The following is a 22,058-nucleotide window of genomic DNA, read 5'->3' on the forward strand; positions in this document are numbered from 1 at the left end:
TTCTGATTTTTATTTCTAACATCTATTTCAGAGCAATTTTCTAGCTAAAATATTTTCTGATTTGTTGACATCTTCTGGGTGAATAACTGTCAGCTTCCCATTTGGCCTTTCTACTTCTTCAGCTGCAGGCAGATAAACACTACAGAGGAAAAAACAGATGTTCACAACCAGCCTAATAACATATGGCTTTGGGGTATGTGTGTGTGTGTGTGTGTGTGTGTGTGTGTGTGTGTGTTCATTCTTATGCTGCCAATATCAGTACTGGAATTGAAGTGCAAGTTAATACACATGAATATCTGCTACCAGTTATTCTTCCAGTAAGTGAATCCAATAGTATAAAAATGATTATTCAGGCCCCCTATTCTTTAAAGACTGCTGTGATCCTGTTGTGTGTTCTGAAATGCTAATTTGGTAAAAATTTTGTTTTCCATTTTACTTAAGGAATTCGATAAGTATTTCCATACAAAACAAATTCTTTAGTTGGTTAAACCAAACCCTTCATGGGTTGTTGTGAACACTGTTGTGGCCTGGAGAGCTGTGGCCATGGAGTTAGGGCCATTGCTGCACCTAGCAACCGGTTATCCCTGTCTTTTGCTTCAAGCAGACCTTAGTGATTCTCATCTCATGTCCATTGCTTCCTTCCATTGCCAAGTCTTAGAGAGCTCGGCTTTGCTGAGTATATTCAGGTTCTACATAGACGTCTCCTTCAATCTCTCCTGTGCTTTAAAAAACACACTCATTGTATTAGCTTTTTTTTTTCATTGCTACAACAGAATAACGATGTGGTGGGGTGATGGGAACAACTTAAGAAAAGTTAATTCTGGCTCACACTTAAGGATAAAGTCCACCATGGTGAGAGGTCATGGTCACAAGAATGAGACACAGCCGGTATCATTGCATCCACAGTCAGTGTCTTAGTCAGGGGTTCTATTCCTGCACAAAATATCATGATCAAGAAGCAAGTTGGGGAGGAAAGGGTTTATTCTGCTTACACTTCTGCACTGCTGTTCATCACCAAAGGACTTCAGAACAAGAACTCACACAGGGCAGGAACTTGGAGGCAGGAGCTGATGCAGAGGCCATGGAAGAGTGCTGCTTACTGGCTTGCTTCCCCTGGCTTGCTCAGCTTGCTTTCTTATAGCACCCGGGACTGCCAGCCCAGGAATGGCACCACCCACAGTGGGCTGGGCCCTCACCCCTTTTCCCTTGATCACTAATTGGGAAAGTTCTTACACCTGGATCTCATGGAAGCATTTCCTCAAGGAAGACTCCTTTCTCTGTGATAACTCCAGCTGTGTCAAGTTGACACACAAACCCAGTCAGTACAGTCGGAAAGCAGACAGCAGTGCATGCTGGTGCCCAGCTCATTTCCTCTTTCTACTTAGTCATGGACCCCAACTAACAGCATGGTTCCATTAACATTTAGAGTAGGGACTCCCTCCTCAAGTCCCCCAATCTAGAACCCCTCTTCCAGATACATCTGGAGGTTTCTCCCCTAAGAGACCATAGATCCTGTCACCTTGACAATCATTATAACCGTATATAACATATATGTACAGCTAGGGTACTGTTCAGAAACCTTTCAACCTCCTTAACATGTTGGTCCCCCACTTGAGTAAGGTTATAAGTTTCAAGTTTTTCATATATTCAGTTATACGAATGACATCTCCTGGTAGTTCACATATGCTAAAGCAATATTAATTGTATAAACATGAGGTGGTTGTAAGGAAACTCCAAATTAGTATTAAAATAGCCTTAGAAGGACTACGACTGTTGCTTTTTGTGTGAAGACCTATTTTTCTCTGCTGCGAAAAGGAAAACATGCAAATTGTACATCTCATCACGAAACTATTGTGAAGTGGTAATAATGCTGTCATCTCTCTGAAACCTTGAAAATCCATGATTATATGAAAATTATGCTTTTTAGTATTCTAAAAAATAGGTTCTGGAAGTTAAGATGTGTGTTTCCAAAATACATAGGAAGTTTCTTGAAATCTAATTTAAATTCATTACTTTGTGATCGACTCTAATAACTGGTAATGACTGATAAATATGTAATTCATCATGGCCTGTGGTCACATTATCTGCTCCAACGAAACACAGTTCTGCACATTTGTATGTTTCTTTTTAAATAAGGCAGGCTCTTCAAAGCCACAAATGAATAAGTCATTCAGAGCCAGATCTTTATCTCTGTACTTTGAACGTATTCTTCTCCTGGAACTTCCTTTGAAGTCACAACAGGATGAAAAATTGAAAAGGGAAATGGTAGAGGGAAATCAGAAATTTGCTGTTGCTAGTTAACATGATTGGGAAGTCAGTGTGCCAGCTTCAAAGAAGGATGAAGGAAATTGGAGAGGAAAGGGTCGGGGAGAAAAAGTAACAGCTTTGAACGGAAGATCAAGCAACTTAATTTAATTGCACAAATTAGGTGTCAATGGAGCTGAGCTGCAGACTAACATCAAAATCTTTAGTGCTGCAACGATGACTCAAAGTCTGCCACAAATAAATAGTAGTCAAGAAAGAAGAAACCGAGTGGCCCAAGAACCTGGTCAAAGTAGCCATAGATAGGCATTACGGATGCCTGAAGAAAAAAGTTCCACAGGGAGAAGGTAGCAAGCCCTCAAATTGCAAAGCAGGCACCGATTGGAACAGATTAAAAAAAAAATTAAACTCAAAAGAAAATCCCAAACTATGTGTGGGACAGGGAGGAGCAGGTCTGGAGCGAGGGTGGTGTCGCGGCTGTCCAAACCTGGGAAATCTCATCTTGAGATCAGCTGGAGCACGCTCACTACCCACTGCCCTGGGTCTACATGTTCTGTACCGTGTAGCCCTGTGCTCTCTGCCCCGCCCCCGCCCTTGTCTCATCAGAGGATATCACGCAACCATGCAACCGGTAGCCAGGCTAAACTGCCTTTCCCCTTATAAGGTCATGTGCTGGATTTCTTCCTCATGCAAATAAGGCGTCCCCAGAACTCTGGCCCTGTCAATGATGTACACACACTCCATAGCCCCTACTCAAGCACCCAAAGGTTTACATAGCCTTTGTGTCTCCCAGTAAATAGAAGCAGTTCTCTGAAGCTGCTCTCAGGTATGTGTGTTCTTAACCCTCACACTCAACGCTGATCGAGATCCTGCCTGCACACCCCACCCCCTACCCCCCACCCCCCACCCCCCACGCCCGGTCCAAGCTTCTCTCCCTCCAGTCCAGCCTGGTGTTCATTGGACCTGGCTTGCCCAGGGCAGGGGAAAGACATGTCCTATAACTATGGCTTTATTACTGTACCAACTGTCTTAGGTTTCTATTCCTGCACAAAACATCATGACCAGGAAGCAAGTTGCCGGGGGTGGGGGTGGGGTGGGGGGGTGTTAATTCAGCTTACACTTCCACATTGCTGTTCATCACCAAAGGAAGTCAGGACTGGAACTCAAGCAGGGCAGGAAGCAGGAGCTGATGCAGAAGCCATGGAGGGATGTTACTTACTGGCTTGCTTCCCCTGGCTTGCTCAGTCTGCTCTCTTATAGAAGCCAGGACTACCAGCCCAGGGATGGCACCACCCACAATGGGCTAGGCCCTCACCACCCTTAATCACTAATTGAGAAAATGCCTTACAGCTGGATCTCATGGAGGCATTTTCTCAAGGGAAGCTCCTTTCTCTGTGATAACTCAAGTTGACACACAAAACCAGCCAGCACACCAACAAAAGCTATTTTTGTGTAGAGACTTTAAAAAGAAAAGAAAATCATAGCCAAGATAAAGTAGAGGAGAAGAATTATACACTCTACTACAAAAGTTTCCTAGGGCCACTGTAACAAATTCCCATAAACTTTGATGGCTTAAAACACCGGAAATTTATTTTCCCACCATTTGGAAGGCCAATGTCTGAAACCAAGCTGTCAGCATGGCCTGCCCTCGCTGGTGGTTCCAGGGAAAGAAAGATCACCGCCGACCTTTCTCAGTTTCTGAGGACTCTGAGGAACCCACAGTGTTCCCTGCCCCACCCCCACATAAACGAATTGCTCTGATCCTCACCCCCCCACACCACCACCACCACATATCCTTTCTGTGTCGACTCATCTGCAGTTTTTATTTCTTTAAAAAAAAAAATCTGTCATTAGATTTAGGGCTCACCTTGTCCATCCTATCTCCTCTCAAGATCATGGCTGAAAACCTGGGCAACACTCACTTCTAGGCAAGGTTAGAGTCAGAAGTCTGGGTGGCCGTGAGTATTGGGCAAACACCACTCAAACTGCTTCCTACACCCATGGGAACAACTCTACCATTTCACAGCTTAGGAGAATGCTACAATTCTACAGTTTCTGGGTTCCGCAAAGATGCAGTAGGAATCTATCTTGGTTCTAAGGCTCAAACGGGAAAATAACAGCCCCAGTGCTGCAGTAAGGATGTAAGATTACAGAGTGCTTGGCTTGAGCAAAGTGACATGGGGCATGGAAGAAAGGTCAAGGGCTCCAATTTCTTCTGTGCTTAGCTCTTCGGCACAAACCTTCCCTTGAGTAATGATTGTTGCCATGCATTTTTCTGACATAGTTTTCCTTTCTTGTGATAGACAAGTCTTGCTTTTCTTACTAAAAAAAAAAAAAAAAAATTAAATTATAATTATATCACTCCCAAATCCCTCAAACTTTCCCCATGTCCTCACTCTCTTCTTCTGAAGTTAATAGCCTCTTTTAAAATTATTATAGAAAAATGCATAAATATATAGATACAACCTGCTGAGTATGTTTAATGCTGCTTGTATGTATGTGATTTCAGGACTGACCACTTTTGTACTGGACAATCACTAGAGAGATCATCCCTGAGAGAGGCTAATTCTCTCTTAGTACTCATTAGCTGCCTATGGTTTCTGCATAGGCATGGGACCCTATGATATTTTCCCCTTCCCGTTGGCACGTCTACTCATACAATCATTGTTCATGTCCTGTATAGGCAGCCATACTGTTGAGGCATCATGGATAAGGTTTCCCTGTCATTTCTAGAAATTATAGTGGTTTAGGAAAGTGATGGTAACAGGTTCTGCTTTTAGATCCATAACTTCACTAACGCTGGGTAGTTGACTAAGTTTCTACTACCAGACATTATTTCCCTCCTATTGAGTAAGTCTTAAGTCAAATCAGACAGTTGTTGGTTATTACCAAGATATGAGGACCAAATTGCACCATTAGGGGTATCTTGCCATGTTGGCCCTTGTTACAGTTCACGGACATAAGAGCTGGGTGGGACCACTGCTTGCTTCCCAGGCTCGGCTGTTTATGTACTTAACGCTTTCTGGTACTGAAGGCTAGACTGAAGGAAGGAGGCTTTCAGATTATTCCAGCTCATCACTAGGATTTACAGTCAACCTCTGAAAGGCAATCGAGGACAAAGCAATAGCCTACGTTGTTTTAGAAGTCACTTGGACTACTCTGACCACCCCCTCAAATGGAGGTGTCTCAGGCCGGCCGGATACTGGAGTTTTTGTTAGGTAGTCTATGGCTCTTATGTGGAGCATTGTCAGCTCACGTGGCATACTTCATTTATGTATGAACATTTGTTGTGTATAATTTTATGTAAATACAAAACAATATGACTCCTTGAAGCTTTATGAATTATCCTTGGTGTTATTCATAATGAAAGAAAAATATATGACAGAAGACAGGCTATAATTCCACAGACATGTTATCTCTTTTCATAAAAAAAAGCTTTTTTTCTTAATTGATGTTTAAAATGTACAAATAGTTATCCCTATCTTTCCTTTATGCATTCTAGTTTAGCATATCTAAGCATAACTAGAATATTTCTTCTGAAGCATTCTAATTGTTTATTAATGTAGAGTAGAGTCTGGAGGACTGTTAAGATTTTAGTTTATAATTCTTCTTGAAGTTTGCATAAAAATGGTGAGTTTTTAAAATATTCATCACAATTTTTCCATGACCTGTATTCTTTATTCTTAAATAAAAGGGGAAGTCATTACAGGAAGGGATTTTAGAACTATCTTCTTAGTCTTTACAGCTTTCCCACTGTCATGTAACACACACACACCACCACCACCACCAGTCCCACCACCACCAACAACAACATCAACAAGAACAACAAGAAAACCCAATTACATCACTGTAAAAATTGAGTAAGCTTTTTCAAAGTAAGATCATATTTGTTTTTGTTTCACTGTCTCAGAATACCAGGGGCTAATGGTATAGACATGAGTAAAACTCTGGCCCTGCCACTCACGTGTTGAAGGAGGTAGGAGTAAACCAAGAGTTGCAAAGTTCATCATATGAGGCTCACCACAGTGTCGGTGTTTACACATCGCACATATGATATTTGCATATTACTCTTACAGATAAGGTGCCAGGAGAAGGTGTCGATGGGAAGTGACATTTCAGCTAAATCTAAAAGCATAAGAAAAACTTGGCTGAGCAGAGGTTAAGTTGGCAGAGAATGTTCTAGACAAATAGACTGCTGTGTTAATGAATGCTCTATGCTGTGCTCAGAAAATGGCAAGAATTGTACTGTGCCAGGGAGCAGGGTCTTTGCAGGTAGAAAATAAGAAGGAAGAGAGTACAAGGGCTAAGCAGATTGAGTTGAGGTTTTAGTGTAATTTATCCGTGTGGTAGGGATAATATTTTACAAATACTAATCCACTGCAGCATCTCTGTGAAAGCATTTTTGCTTACATTCCCTACTTCTAAGTCAAGCCATAACACCTATCAACTCCCGATGGTGGAAATACTACAAATACAATGGCTTTGGTTAGCTTTGAATCTCAAAAAAAAAAAAACCTCTTTTGGAAGAGACTATTTGAGAGAGCCGTGTTTTCTAAGAGATATAAAAGGATGTGCCGGATTCTTTGACCTCTCTCCTCAATACTTCAAAAGATTACCCTATATAGTTTTTGTGTGAAAGAGCTCATCTAAGCATGAAGCTTCAACTAAAAGAGTCTGTGCCTTTTTCATCTCTGTGGGCTGCAGGAGAAAGGAAAGAGGCAGGAGGCATGAGGAGGGCTGTGCCCTGAGAGCATCTTCTCTCCCAACCGACTCAAGCTCTGATGCAGTAGAAGAACTGGAGGGGTGGGGGAGTATGAACACTTGGAAAAGGAGGCCAAGGACATTGCCTGAAGAACCCCACTCATGTCTTCACTGCAATGAGCAACGTGGTATGTGATCAATGCAAACGCCACCAAGAACTATTGCTGTATGACTAGTTGGCATGAGATCAGTACAAATGTTATCAAGAACTAGTGACATACAACTAGTTTTTACTTTGTAGGAAAATAGTGGAAAAGATGAGTAGCAGAAAGGTAGTCCACATCTCAGTGTTCTGGAAGATCCTACCAATTGCATCAAATGTATCAAAACGGGTAGGAGTTAGGGAATCTCAGATGTTCTGAGTGCTTCCTAGGAAGAAACTGGCTGAGGAGGCCACAACACCAGCCAGTATAGCCTAGGTCACAGAGAGGGCATGATGTGGGAGGACTCTAAGGTCTAAAGTGAATGCCAAGACTTGAGCAGCCAGTGTCACCACATAACCACCAAAGCTGTGTGCTTGATGGCCACCATTGTGGGAGAATATCCACAGCAGGTTAGCCAATCAGCCAAGGCACTGGTGTGGAGCTAGAGAGATGAATGAGACTGGCAGAGACTTCAGAAGAGACTTTGTCATCAAGCCCAACGTGGTAGTCAGTGCATGAAGATATGAAGAAGGCTCTGAAGTGGAATAGAGGTACATCTAAGGAACACAGTGGGAGGAGTTGACAGCAAGGTGGACAGAGGCCAGAAGACATCGTACCCTGTAGGCCACAGTGACAAGTCTTATGTTTTATTCTGAGTACAGTTAGGTGTCAATGAAGTGGTGCATATGAAGAGATGGCACAACCTCATTTACACAAGAAGAGGATAGTTTTGGGTCTAAAGTGAACAGTGGCCCAGAAGGAACAAAATGGAAAACAGGTAGACAATGTGTAAGAAATAAAAAAAAAGGACATTTATAATAAAATAGTATAGAGTTTAGTATATCAATGCTTGAGTTATCACAATGCCTGGAACACATACTTGTGAATATGTATACTTCACCAGCCATAAATACAGGCATTTATTTTCTCTAACATTTTATTATATATGATGCAGTTATTTTTTCTAACTAACAGTTGGAAAAACCAGCATCTATATAAACTTCTGAATTCTTTTCCCTTGATCCAAACCATAGCTAAAAGCCACATGCTCTCCCTTCACTGAATAGAACACACATAATTCAGTGTAAAGCAGAAATAAAAAGTTTAGCATCTGATTATATTTTTAAAACACCTCAGAGTTAAAAGATCAGAGTTTAATAGAGCTCCCAAGCATCCTCCAAATACACGTATCTCTGTTGAGAAAATCCAAGTGCTGACCCCTCACTATCAGATAACCAACTGGGGGCTCTTCCCTGGGGAATACTAACTATTTCTCCCGCTCTCAGAATTCCTTAGTCACCTCCAGCTCAAGGGTCATCTCTGACATCATATACACACAAGTAGTATTATACAGACTGTGTAAGTTGTATTTTTATACTTATGAATACACACACACACCTTAACAATTAAAAAATAAAGTAAAATTTGAGAGAGATGGAGAAGATGCCTGGAAGGGGTTGGAGGGACAAAGTGGGGAAATGATCGTACTATATTTTAATTTCAAGAAATCTTTAGTTAAAAAAGAAAAAATATAAAATCTAAGTGATTAAGGTATTTTTGAGATTTTAAATAACTAGAGGTGGTGAGAGAGAGAGAGAGAGAGAGAGAGAGAACAGCTTAGCTTGCATCTGTCCCTTGTTGTAGTCTCATCTGTATGAGAACCAGATACCTGCATGTCTTGGTAGAACCCAGAGTTTATTGGGCCTCTCAAGAATAATTCATTTATTCTGACTGATGTCTAACCAGAAAACTGCAAAGCTATGGGCTGAAATACTCCAAGTGTTTTAAAAGTAATATACTGCATTCATGATTGAATAGATAAACATGTCACCTTTCTCTATTTTAATTATAATAGAGTTATATCTAGGAGCCTACTTTGTAAGATAGATGTGTTTTTTAAAATATACCTACCTTAGTGTTACCAAAAATGATGACTAGACAGGATTGGATTACTTTGATAATTGGGATCAGAAAAGGAGTGACAATAATGGATTCAGATCCGTGTGTGTGTGTGTGTGTGTGTGTGTGTGTGTGTGTGTGTTCAAACTCAAAATATTTAGGTAATGAGATCTCATTGTGAGGTTTTATTCCATTTCTCAGACCCAGGCACCTAGGAAACAAGGCTGATGCAATTCTCAGAAAAATCCACCAGGGAAAATAACACCTCCAAAACAAAGCAAATGAGTTGAGCCCAAGAACTTAAACCCAGTGCTAACTTTAAAACTAACGCTGGGCCATAACGATAAAATGATCTCACGATATCCATGTTAAGTCACTCTGTCTGGGCTCTGTAGTGATTACAAGAATCTATCCTTTATCCAGAATTTGACAGCAATCCTTATTTGTCTTTCTTGGTCCAACAGAGTGGTGTTGTTTTTCTGTTAGCATTTGGGTCAATAAAGTAATAAAAAAGAAAGAGTCCTTAGAAGTTATATTGGAAACCTCCTACTTTGGCTGTTCCCACCTAAAAAATCTTAACACGAGATTAATGTTCACAATAAATCCCACAGGATTTGAGAAGAAGTTTGTGGGTTGAATAGTAATGTTCTTCTGAGACACAGTCACATTTTTGCTCCTGCCTTTTAAAAGAGCAAAAACTGTACAAGGTAGAGAAAATTCAAGTAAAAACCTTTCATTAAACTGTGTTCTTGAACATCCACCAAAACATTACGACGAAGTGATCGTTCGCTAGTTATCATGAAAATGGGTTTTAATTTGAAGTAGCTTTCTAGAAGCACAAGGAGTGCTCAGTCTAACTTTAATCTCTAGTTTAAAATGTTAATATATGATAATGAATCCACTTTCTGAATGACTAACAGTAAGTAATCACTCTGCTATTTGTCCCTTTGAAGGCATCTGATAAAAATTTTGTTCTGTGAGTTTGGCAAGAGCTAAAAATCTTGGAAGACTTTCTGTATTTACAATTTGTATGCATAATTTAGTACATATATACTGTCTTCTTACATGGACAAGGAAAGCAACTGCACCGAACTAAGGAAGTGTGGAGGCCTTACTAGAACATGGAGAACTGTATAGGTCATTTACTAGGAAACCTGTATAAAACTGACTTCTAAAGTACAGACGCAGTCGTGCTAAAAAGAAAAGAAAAACACCCCTGGAGTCTGTTCATTTCTCACTGACCGGGAGCTTTAGAGATCTGATTAGATTGGATCCGCAGAGAGCCCCTGGGGTCCTCCTCGTTCTAACCTGTGCTACCAGACTGTTTTATACATGGGTGCTGAGGAATCTGAACTCTGATATTTTTGCTTGTGTGTACTGTAGCAACTGAGTCATCTGTTCAGCCCCTACAACCTATTTCTTTTACCTCCATTTTGGTATACGTTTGCAATCATTCCTTCCCTTCCTCTCTCCTTTCTTAGCCATTATAATCATTACTAGACATCCAGATCAACTCTTCTCAACACCCACAAATGAAAGGGAATATATATATATATATATATATATATATATATATATATATACTGGTTGCCATTCTGTCTGATGTATTTCACTAAATACAATGACCCTCCAGCATCATTCATTTTGCTCCATAAGTTATCATTCTTTTCTATAGGTGAATAATATTTCACTGTGTATAAATGCCCCATTTTCTTTCATTTTATTTCTACATTTCTATTCATTCATTACTGACTATCTAGGTTTATTCTGTATATAATGCTAGATCATAGGCTGCTGTAGTACTTGGTGAATCTGTACACAGACTACCAGAAAAGCCATATATACTGCATATATATATATATATATATATATATATCACAGATAATCATATATAATTATTTATAATGACATTCGCCACTTTGGCCTGTTCTAGTAGATAAACATTTCTATATCCTTTGATCCCTCAAGGTCCCTAATCTCCAGGAATTATAAAGACGTTTAGTCACACATAATATGGGAATTAAGGATTTGTCTTAGTTTGGGTTACTGTTGTTATGGTGAAACACCATAACCAGAAGTACGTTGGAGAGGAAAGGCTTTATTTGGCTTATGCTCCATATCCACAGTCCACCAATGAAGGAAGTTAGGATAGAAACCTAAAGCAGGGCAGGGACCTGGTGGCAGAGCTGATGCAGAAGCCATGGAGGGGTGCTTCTTCCTGACTTGCTCCCCATGGCTTGCTCAACTTCTTCCTTAGAGAACCCAGGACTGCCTGCCCAGACGTGGCCCCATCTACAGTGAACTGGGTTCTTCCACATCAATCACTAATTAAGAAAATTCTCTATGGGCTCGCCTGCAGCCCGATTCTATAGAGGCGTTTTATGATTTGGGCTTCCCTCCTCTCTGATGACTCTAGCCCATGTTGAGTTGACATAAAATTTGTCAGCACAGAATTTAAATGAAAGGAAGAGTTCTGTTCTCATGAACCTGTAGTGAGAATATCCTGGATTAGCTAGGTGAGTGCAGCCTATAACGGGTGCTCATGAATGGAAGAGGGAGCCCAGAGGATAAGAGGAGAACTTGATGATGCTCTGCTGGTGGTTTTGTGGATGGAGGAGGAAGTTACTAGAAATGTAATCCAGGAAGCTTCTAAAGTATGAAAAGGCAAGGAATTCTTCAGAAGAAAGAGCCACTATTGCCTGCATCCTGATTTTAACCCAGAATCTTAGAGTTTTACTGCTGTAAACAGACACCAGGACCAAGGCAATTCTTAAAAGGACAACATTTAATTGATGCTGGCTTACAGGTTCAGAGGTTCAGTTTATAATCATCCAAGCAAGAACATGGCAGCATCCAGGCAGGCATGGTGCAAGAGGAGCTGAGAGTTCTACATCTTCATCTGAAGGCTACTATGAGGAGATTCACTTCCAGGCAGCTAGGATGAGGGTCTTAGAGCCCTCGCCCACAGTGACACACCTACTCCAGTAAGGCCACACCTCTTAACAGTGCCAGTCTCTGGGTCAAGTATATATAAACCATCACAACCAGGATATCTGTTTGGGACTGCTGATCCTCAGAAACACTTGAGATAACAAAATAAGCAACAGAAAAGGAACCAAGACGTGAGGCAAGTACTGTCGAGTCCAACATGGCCGAGAACCCAAAGGCCTGGGTTATCTTGTACAAATTTTGCAAGTAATTTCAAGCTGTGAGTTCAAGAGTGTGGTGGCCATATCATGTCCAGAGGACAGCATTCACACACCATCCCTCCTCCCGCTTATACGTTCTTTCCTTCCCCTCTTACAAGATGTTTCCTCACCCTTGAAAGTATCCCTTTAGGGACGCGCTTTCAAAAGTCACTTACTGTCTGCACTTTGACCAGTTGGGAATCTCCAGAGTGATTGCTGCCTGCCACAGAGAGAAGCTTCTTTGCCCAAAGCAGACGGAAGCACGGACATTAAACAGAAACCTTTAACAACACAGCATGCTTGCACAGCAAAACAGCAGCAGTCGCTTGCCCAGCAACACCTCTGACTGCCCCAGCCATAAGATTTGGGGTGGGGTGGGGTGGGGGGGTTACAGTATAAGACATGAATTCCTTCCTATGGAGCAGACCTCAAATTCAAATAGAAAGTGGTTGGCTGTCCCTACAACCATCATGCCACTGTTACACGTGTCACCTAGCAGGTCAAGAGCATAGTGTACAGAGTTAATGACATCTCCCCAGCACTGTGCATAGAACCTCCCAGCAGTACAAAGCCATGCTAGCATCTGTTTTTCATTTCAGTTCCTGCTTGATATCTCTATGCCCTGGATGCCATTATTTTTAAACAAATACATACTTTTCTTTCTATGTGAGGGTTAGACAGACTAACTTTTCATCTCAGGAAAATTGTAGCCTAAGCAGATTCTTTCTAAATGTGCTTTCTCGTCTAACCTTTCTGGAGCAGGAAGAATGTTAATATTAGACTTGAAAAGAGGTTTGAGGCATTTGTAGTCAAAACGACACTGAAAGTGTTGACTTTCATATCCCCATGCAGTACCAAAAATGTATCAGCAGTAGATAAAACATGAAGAGAGGAAGCCAAAAAGATATAGTCAGTCTAAAATGTAAGATAAATATCCATGAATAAAAAGCTGAAGTTCCACAAGTTCCCATGGACAATAAATGGTTGGAATTTAGCTTCTGAAGGTTGACAAGGACAGAAACTAACCTGGAAACATGGAGAGCGAAAGCCATACTTGCTGTTCAAAGATGGTGTGTCAGGTAGAACTGAACTCTTATTTTAAAAATAACAATTAAAAAAAAAGCCAATGTTGTATCTGCTACTCTGCTATTCATGTGAAAGAATGAAAGGTTTAGGTGGAAAGAAACATAATTTATGGGTCCCTGTCCGTGAAGTGAGCAAGCCACCAACAGTATTGCCAAGTCAGCATGTAGCAAGGATGCTAAATTAATGTGATAAAAAAACCTTAAGGTTTGTTCTTGAAGCCAAGAAATCTGGGCAGAGATAACCAGGAGATGACAGATAAGCAAGGATGGGCACAGACAGGAAAATGTCAGCACAACGCTGAAACACAGGGTAGCACAGATGCCAGAATCCTGGGGGATCCCCCTTGAGGAATTCCACTCAGATAAAGCCAGATATTCAACTAAGCAGCAGAATTTTAGAGCAAAATGGTGAGTTTATTAAGTAGAAAAAAGAAAATAGTACAGATTTTATATTTAAGCACAGGATTGGTGGGGGTCGGGAGAAGACACTGAGACACCTGGACTCTGTAAAAGCTGATTTTTTTTTTGAAAAAGAGAATAAATGTTGTCAACTCACCAATTAATTTACCCATGAGTGCTTTGAAATGCTATCTTCTGAATATGACATGGCTGTTACAGTCATGAACACACATGTCTGACTACAGAAGACTTGCACACAAAAACAGACATGCGCTTAGGGGAGAAACCATTGAGGAAAGGAGACACAGAAATGGAGAGGAGGCGAAAGAGGGTAATTAGGAGTAGTGAATTCAATCTTGATGGTATATATGCATGAAAACAATCTCAATGTGCTAGCTAGTTTTATGTCAACATGGAACAAGCTAGAGTTATCTGAAAAGAGGGAACCTCAATGAAGAAAATGCCTGTAAAAGATCTGGTAGTAGGACATTTTCTTAGTGATGGATGGGGGTCAATCACTAATTAGTCATGACCAATCACTAATTTACTGATTGTAGGTGGTGATACCCTGGGCTGGTGACCCTGGGTTCTATAAGAAAACTAGCTGAGCAAGCCATCAGGAGCAAGCCAGTAAGCAGCCCTCCTCCATGGCCTCTACAGTAGCTTCTGCCATTTGAGTTCTAGGCCTGACTTCCATCAATGATAGACCATGATGTGGAAATGTGAGACAATTAAACCTTTTCCTCCCCTTAGAGAGAATCTCAAATGTACTGTGCGGAAGCATCAACAGTCAATAAAAATCTGATGGCCAATGATCTGAGGCAGGATTAGAAGATGGAACATCCAGGAGAGAGAGAGAGAGAGAGAGAGAGAGAGAGAGAGAGAGAGAGAGAGAGAGAGAGAGAGAGAGAGAAGGGTTCACCACCCAGACTCTGTGTGAAACTGAGGAGAGTTAATGAATCATGTGGTACACATAGAATAAATGGGTCTTATTAGTTAGAGCTAGTCAGGGAACAAGCCCAAACTTAAGGCCTAGGCATATATTCATACCCAAATAGACTCTGAGTTGTTATTTGGAAACTGGGGCACGGGTAGAAAGAAAAGGCCACAGTTATACCACCCCAACTTGCTTTTGGACATGGTCTTCCATCACAGCAATAGTAACCTACCTGACACACCCATCATTGTGGGGACAGCATAGTGTCGTCACACAAACGTGAATGGGATAGTCCACCATTCAGCCAGGCTAGGTCACTTGCTCCTAGGCTGCCAACCTGTACAATGTGTTATTGTGCTCAATAATATAGTCGGGTATAGCATAAATATACCATGTAAACATATGTAGTATTTATATATCTGAACATATCTACACAAAACTGTTGAAGGAAAATATGGGGTGAAGGATTTGGTTTTGTTTTTTTTTTTAAGTAAATCTGTCATGAGGGTCCAGAACCTGAAACCCACTGCTCATCTTATTACCAAAAGAAAACAAGGAGGCAGGGACTGGCAAAGGGAAATGTGCACATTTACAGTTTAATCAGAACCAGGGAGAGAGACGTTCTTAGTCTCTCTCTGTCTTTCCTATAGAAAAGATAGAACAAAAGCCAAAGACATGCATATGTGGGTTGAGCTGTGAGATAGGGAAGTCTCCTGGGAGATTATTGCTGACCCCTCTAGGATCAGGACTTCCTCTCATTCTCTCCCCAAATTGGGATACCTTGGGGAAACAATCCTGTGGCCACATTTGCAGGGTCCTGTCCTCTGGGGCACATCCATTTGCATGAGTTGAGCTTGCAGGACTAGAAGCCCCTCTGGGAGAGTCGGGGAGTGGGTGGTGAGAGTGAACAGCAAGGCTGGGATGCTGCTGAGCATCACTATAGACTACATGACTGCCATGCCTTCAGCCCTTGCACCCTGAATTGATGTTTAAAAAAAAAAAATGTCCACAGCAATACATTAAACTTAACTTACTCTAAAACTTCTAATCCATTTATTCTTTTGTACATAACAAGTGCATAACTACAAAAGTATTACTCCTTTTAGTTTATATAATTAAGAAACATGTTTTAGTTATCCTTTAGCTGATTTTTTAAAATTTTTATTTACTTATTTATTTATATCCCAAACACTGCCTCTTTCCCTGTGCCTCCCCCCCCCCCGCCCCTCACACAGTCTCTCACCCATACCCCCACACCTTCACCTCTGAGAGAGTGCCCCACCCACATAGCCCCCTACCCTGGAGCATCAAGTCTCTGCAGGCTTGGGTACATCCTTTCTCACTGAGGTCAAGCAAAGCAGCCCTCTGCTACATATGTGATGGAGGGCCTTGGTCCAATCTGTATATGTTCTTTGGTTTGTGGCTCAGTCTCTGAGAGCTTCCAGGGGTTCAGATTAGTTGACATTGTCTGTCTTTCTGTGGGGCTCCTGTTCCCTTCAGGGCCTTCAATCCTTCCCCCAGCTCTTCCATAAGGATCCCTGACCTCCAGCCAATGTTTGGCTGTGGGTGTCAGCAACTGTTTCAGTCAGCCGCTGGGGAGAGCCTCTCTGAAGACAGTTCCGCTAAAGTTAAAAAATAAGACGCAGCACACACCTTAGCCTAAGCTCACGTGAGATCAGTATCAATCAGCGTCACTGTCTTACCCCTCCATGTCGCGCCCCACAGGAAGTTCCCTGGGCAACTACATACATGGAGCTGTCTTCTAGGGCAGCAGCATCTTCTGGACCCTTCCCGAGGGACCAGCCTGAGCTCTTCCCAAGCCTAACTCTCTCCAGAGTAACGGTTTGCTTGCTGTGTTCTCCTTCTCATGATGGGTTTGCTTATGAGTGGATTGTGCTCCAAGGATACCCAGTCCCTGTTAGTGCAGACTTTTGCTTGCTTCAGTCAGTGTTTCCAGACTCTTCAGAACTCGGTTAGGGGACTGGAGAAGTTTCTTCTGATTTTTTTTTTTTTTTTTTTTTTTTTCTGAGACAGGGTTTCTCTGCGTAGCCCTGGCTGTCCTGGAGATCACTCTGTAGACCCAGCTGGCCTCAAACTCAGAAATTCGCCTGCCTCTGCCTCTGCCTTCCAAGAGCTGGGATTAAAGGCATGCACCACCACTGCCCGTCCTGAATTCTTTCTGTATATTTCCCAAAAAGTTTGTCTTCTCTTGATGGTTATTTTTATTTTATCTTGGCTTTTTGCCAGCTATACATTCACCAGGCAAGAAGAAAGTGTCAACACCATTATATTCTCACAGGATCACCTTGTACATGTGATGTGATCCATTGCTGACAAAATACTAGGATATGGATCATGGCTATGCAATATAAATTTATAGAAATAGAGATATATGAACATTCTATACGCTGCGTTTCTTTAAATAGATCAAGGAATATTTCTGTCTCCACAGCATTCCAGGGCAAGCAGATTTATTTGTTCCATGAGGTTATCCAAGAATGGTTGTTCTGGTTCCCTCTCCAGCCAGTCAAGACAGGAAGAATTCCAGCGCAAGCATATTTTAAGAGGTTACATCATTTCAACTTAATGCAATTGTCCCAGATTTAGTCATGCCTTGCTGCATAGGAGGCTGAGAAATGTGACTAATTCATGTGACCGCACGCTCAGGCAGAATGAACTGGAGGCACAGTAAGGTTCTGGGATCCCACTGGCTACCTCCGTGTTGCTAAAATGTTTTCCTTTGGGGAGAGATTTAGACAATGTCTACCCTTCCTCCTAAGGTCTCAGTGACAAACTGAGGTACAATTTCATCAAAATCCACTGCATCACAGTCCATGTGCGGGGAACCAATGAGTTTATCAGGCTTATGTGCAGAATGAGTGATGGGTGGGGTGGTGAGTGACCCTAAATTAGCCGCTCTGGAAAGCCTTCATCCTGCAGAGAGAGTGGCATTCTGGTGGTTGTGTCGATGGTACCCACTTCCTCTCATCTTTTCCAATCTGTATGCTCTAGCTCCTCACAGATACCCAGAGGCCATGGACAATTAGGGTAAACTGCATATTACTGGATGGGAAGGTTGGTTGGATACTCTAGTGAGGATCCTCTGTCATTCCCCATCCTCTCCTTCCAAGAGGGAATGTTAACAGTCAACAAGCCCAACTGTGAAGGTCTTTGGCCAGCAGACTCCCAAGGACTCCTGAAGATGGTAGCAGTTTGGCCCACAGGATAGTCCAGTACCACACTCTGACACAAAAGTAAAAGGGTAACTGAATAATAATATGCAAAAGACTTAAGTAAATAAATTAAAAATGTTTACAGGATTGGTGGCTATAGTTGCCATACAATACATTGGTCTTCTAGATTCACTGTTACCAGATACATTGTAACAATTCAACAAATCAGACATTGTACTTTCCAAGTAATGGCCTATACTTACTTAAAACATTGTAATACCAACACTTGCTTAATTCTAGCTCCTGAATGAGCAGAGTGAGCTCTGGAAGTTTGCTTTTACAGCGAACTGAAAAAGTTGAATCAACACAAAAAGCCACCACCTAGTCTGTCCTTGGCTTTATGTCCTTTGTGAGATTCCGTTGTTTAAAATGTCTGAATGCAAAGAGGCCTAGACTAGGAGGAGAGGGCTGCTTAGATATTCACCACCCTGACACAACCTAGGAGAATCGGGAAAAGGGCCATCAGATTTGGCTATATGCAAGTCTGTTGAACATTTTTTTATTGATTGATGACTAATGTGATAGGGCCCAGCGTAGTGTGGGCTATCCCAGCCCTGGAGAGGTTATAGAAAAAGGCAGACTGAGCAAGCCATGCGGAGTGAGCCAGGAAGCAGCCTGGCTCCAGGGCCTCTGTTTCAGTTCTTGGCTCCAGGGCCCTGCCTTGAGTTCCTGCCTTGATTTACCTAGATGATGACTGAGCAAAAATAAATCCTTTCTCTCCAAGTTGCTTTTGCTCATCGTGTTTTTTTTTCCAGCAACAGAAACCAAACTGAAGCAAAGAGCTTAGAAAATATATCCAGTAGTGCGACTTAGTGACAGAAAGGAAAAAAAAAAAAAAAAAAAAAAAAGACCTCAGTCAAACACATGCATCATTTTCTCTGCCTGGATCCAATTCACAAAGGTTGATTAAAATGCAAGATTTATATAGTTTGATCATCAGCACTGTTTTAGGCAAGGAATCGATAAGCTGGGGAAAAATTACATCTGCTTCTCTTCCTCTATTGTAATCAGTGAAAATATAAGCTTTTCAAGCATCTGTGAATTTTAATCATGAAAGTACTTATTTACATTTAGAAGATGGGTAGAAGATGGATTTTAAGACACCAACAGAAGCTGTGTTAAGAGCTGTTATGCAAGGAATTGTCACAAAGTATTGAAATCTTCATAAACAAACATATTACTGCAGATCGTGTGTTTGTGTATTTTAAATGAACAGTGGGGAGGGAGGCTACTCTAGCGTCTGTATTTTCCATGGCTCTATTGATTTCCCAGTTTCTTCATTTTTTTGTAGGGATATGCATTTTCTGCTTCAATGATAAACTCCACATACATCATTACAGTTCTATGATCCTGGGGCCATTCTGTGGTGAAGCTCTAATATGAGGTTCTGGATCCAATCTTGAGAACTGTGAGGGGGCAGGGATTCTGGGCTCACATTGGTTCAATCCTTTCCATCACTGAAATAGAAACCAAAAATGTATGTGAAAGAGAGAGAGAGAGAGAGAGAGAGAGAGAGAGAGAGAGAGAGAGAGAGAGAGAGAACTCTTAGTTCAGTGAAAGTAAATTTTTAAAGAAATGATGAAAATATTAATTCATCTATAATTCTTTCATCTGGATTGGATAATTACTGATAGCTTAAATATAGTGGATGAGCTGGTGTCAGGTCTATGAAACACGTTCTTAATTCTGCATCTGTATTGCTTAGACTGGTGCTGCTCCAAGTGTCTTCTGGGGGAAACTAATCCAGAAACTGTTAGTGGTCTGTGGCTAAGGAAACACTTTCTACATTATGACAAAAATCTTACACATGTTGAATCTAAAAACCACTTTTTATTCTTTTTCCTGGTGCTTCATCCTTATTACATATGTCTAAAATTACTTGAAAATATTAAAACCTGGTTCTCCCCATAACCAATAAAATCCAAAAGCCATGAATGTAAACCCTTACAATGAGAGTGATTGATTTACTGTAACTAGAAAGGTGATGCTATTTATTTAGCGTGTAATATTTTGAGAAGCTTTTAATTCAAGTGGGGCAAGGATCATTATCCCCATGCTCTGGATGAGGAAACTGAGACCTGGATAAGAGAGTAAGCGAGCCAACGCCACACAACGAGATGGGCGAGGTGTAAGTAGAGCAACAATCTTCCAAGGCTACACTGGTGTTCTTTCCACAGCTTCCTGCACAGGAGTGAAATACTTGCTGGTCTGCTACAAAAGCTGAAAGCGTGATTGTATCGCTCATCTCTGAAATGAAGTTATTCCTGCTTTTCATTTCAATTGAAGCTGAGTGTTCCCGAGAATACAGAGAAACAAAGGGATAGTTCAGACCTGACCTTCATCTTTTACGCAAGAGCCTTCAATCTCAACTAACCTTAGACTGTTGCTTTCCTTGTCTCCACAGGCTGGGAATGGGGTAGTGAAATGTTATTATTTTTTGATAGGTTATTTAAAAGTGAAAGAGGAGGTGGAAGGCATACACCAAGTTCTAATTCAGTAAGTATGTTCTAGCTCATACTGTCCAATAAGCTATTAGATCTAGGTGACTATTTAAATTTATTTTAATTTACATTTTCAGTTAGTTATTGCTTGCATCTTTGTATGAATGCCACAGCATGGTGCATGTGGAAATCTAAATCTCACCACTATGTGGATGCCAGGAATTGAACCTGGGTCATCAGGCTTGACAGCTAGTGCCTGTATCCATTGAGCTACCTCTTCTGTCCTTCAGGTGTAGCTCAACTTAGCCTTGAACGCATGATCCTCCTGTCTCTGTCTCTTCAGTATCTTCTACCATCGTGGGCCAGCTCCACCAACTCAATTTAAATTAAAAGTTTAATTCTTCAGTTTCATTGGTCACCATCCAAATTCTCAATTATCACAATTATAAAACATTTCTACAATTGGAGGAAATTTAGCGGATAGGACTATTATAGTTTGCTTTTGTTTTTCTTTATCTCCAGAAAGACTCCTAACTTTGAAGGTTTAAAAGTAAAAAAAAAAAAAAAAAATTAAAATTATGAATATTTTCTACAAAAAAATCTTAGGTATGTAATTGAATGATTATCTTGAAGACAAAACAATTTCAGATATAACACCTGGTCCACTAAGGAATCAGAGAGTAACATATCTTAAATGTAATAGAGGTAGAAAGGCATTGTAAGAAAGGTCAAAATACAATTTTGACAGAAATTGAACATGAAGGTAAAATTTATAAATAATAAATTTCATCCTTGTAATTTAAAAAGAGGAAAGAAAAGAAGGTAAAGAGAACAAATGAAAAGAATTTTAAAAATAAATTTAAAAAGTCAGCCTTTGTCACTCTGAGGGCTTATAGCAAGCCAGCATAGCAAATCAGAAAATTGTTCCCAGGAACACAGGCAGGGCACTGCTGGAATTGTGGCAAGCTTGCCTTACCATCTTATAATAGAAATTAGAAATTCAGAATAGAAAGTATAAAATTATAGAGAGAGAATGAGTCTTTTATAGCAAGCAAATCAACCGTGACTTAACGTCCAGGAAGTGCAATGTGTTTTTAAAGCATCTCTGAAGACATATGGCTTGCATCCTAAGCCCCATTTCCCAGCCAGCTGCCATGCTCAAATCCCACTGAGCATTTCAGGCAAAAGCTCTCTTGACTGTGTGCTGGTTTCTTTCTCACTCTCATAAAATACATTTAAGCTGCACAGAAGCCTCAAGGACTCTTTACGGCCCCTTATCATGAGGCCACATCAAAGGTGGACCATCACTTCTTCATAGCCTTCCAAAACAAACAATGCCTAAAAACCCATCCAGCCTCCATTTCCTTATCCCAGTGACAGAAAAAAAGTCACAAATGGGGTGCTAAGGGGGTAGAAAGGCAGAAGAGAGCTGAAGAACATGGCTCCAATCCAGTATGCCATTTATATCCCTGACCTCTTGCAGGCTCCTTTCCTTCCAGGGCAGAGGAGGAGAAAAGAAAAGGGGATTTGGGGTGGGGTTTTTTATTTTTTTATTTTTATTTTTTTGTCATTAGGAAAGACAGACAAAATACATCCAATTCCAAAACATCTCTGGAGTCAAGTGTGATAACCATAGATGATCTATATTTTTAGAAGAGTTTGTGAGCGGCTTATCTGAATCTTGCCAGCAGGAAGGAGTCTGTTGGAATT

The sequence above is a fragment of the Mus caroli genome, unplaced genomic scaffold, assembly GCF_978045245.1.
Source record: "Mus caroli unplaced genomic scaffold, Mus_caroli_1 scaffold_3, whole genome shotgun sequence".
In the NCBI taxonomy this organism is placed as follows: Eukaryota; Metazoa; Chordata; class Mammalia; order Rodentia; family Muridae; genus Mus; species Mus caroli.